The following is a 1,725-nucleotide window of genomic DNA, read 5'->3' as shown; positions in this document are numbered from 1 at the left end:
TTGCGCTTACTAGGCCTTCTCACAAGCTTCCAGGTTTGGTTCTTATCCAGTGAAGTCATCTCTTCACTACATGCTTCATTCCACTGCCTTCTCTCTTTGCTGTTCATCGTTCCATGATAGTCTTGAGGTTCCTCGGCACATACGTCATCAGCTACATATAACGCAAACGCTGCTATATCCTCCGAGTCAGAGTACCGTGCAGGTGGCACTATTCTTCTCTGAACTCTATCCCTTGCTAGCTGATATCCTTCAAGACTTTCACCTTGTTCATCATCTGCGTCAACAGCTACTTCAGCTGTTTCGTCAACAGCTCCACCTGAAGGTTCAACTTCCGGTCCTGACGCAGATCCTGTTGTTTCTCCCAGCACAGTCTGATTTCTTAGCTTCTCTGTGACATCTGCTTTAACCTCACAGACACTTAAATCCTTGTAGACTTTATCTTCTGCAAATAACACATTCCTGCTTATAATACACTTCTTCTCTTCAAGAAGCCAAACTTTGTATCCTTTCACACCTAATGGATAGTTGACAAAGATTTCCTTTTCAGCTCTGGCCTTGAGCTTTCCTTGATCCGCATGGATGTAAACCACAGATACAAATCTTCTTAGGTGCAGGTAACCGGGCTTCTTGCCCAACCAAAGTTCCTCCGAAATGTTCCCATCTATTGCAGAAGATGGACTCATGTTTGTCACATACGCTGACGTAGACACCACTTCAGCCCAGAATTGTTCCTCTAGACCCGACTCAACTAGAAGGCACCTCACCTTCTCCATCAGAGTCTTGTTCATACGTTCAACTACACCGTTCTGCTATGGTGTATATACACAACTCCTATGTCTCTGAATTCCATGGTGCTTACAGAAGTTGTCAAACTTTGTGTTACAGAATTCAAGTCCATTGTCTGTTCTAAGACAACACACCTTTTTCTTGACTTGATTCTCCACCAACTTCTTCCATTCACAGAATTTACTAAATGCTTATCCTTTAGCAGCTAGGAAGTATACCCAGACCTTCCTTGTGTAATCATCGATAATAGATAGGAAATATTGCTTCTCTGACAGACTTGGCGTCACAATTGGAGATCCCCATAAATCAGCATGTACATACCTGAGAGCTTCACCTGTATCATGTCTTCCGATGTTGAAGCTCAACATCTTCTGCTTCCCCATCACACAGCTCTCACAGAACTCCAAAACTCCATAGATGGTTTCTTCCTGACACTGCTGTTTACTTCCCCTGACACAGTCTCACTATCTAACAGGTACAATGACCCAGACAAGGTTCCCTGAAGAGCTAGTTTACCATGCTTGTAAAACCTAGTCTTCCCATGTCCACCACTATGCACAAAACCTAACACATCCAAGGTTCCAGTAGATATCAAGTTCCTTCTTAATTCTGGAATATACCTGACATTCGTGAGCATCTTGACAGAACCACCATAAGCTTTGATGTTGATTGTACCAGTCCCTTGCACTCCAACCGCACAATCATTACCAAGAAGAACATGTCCTGAAGCCAACTCTTCAAACGTGTGAAACCAATCTCTCCTACACGTCATGTGGTAGGAGCATCCAGAATCAATCACCTACTTATCATGATGCCACGTATCTGCTACCGATAGTGGATCATCCACTGATTCATGATCTATCACAACGGCTGCTTCAGCTTCTTCTTCTCATCCGCCATACTTCTTCTTGTAGGCGTAGCACTCCCTCTTGGTGTGCC

Source organism: Brassica oleracea, chromosome C8, assembly GCF_000695525.1.
Source record: "Brassica oleracea var. oleracea cultivar TO1000 chromosome C8, BOL, whole genome shotgun sequence".
Taxonomy (NCBI): Eukaryota; Viridiplantae; Streptophyta; class Magnoliopsida; order Brassicales; family Brassicaceae; genus Brassica; species Brassica oleracea.
The sequence above is the reverse complement of the archived record's forward strand: the minus strand, read 5'-3'. Positions refer to the sequence as shown.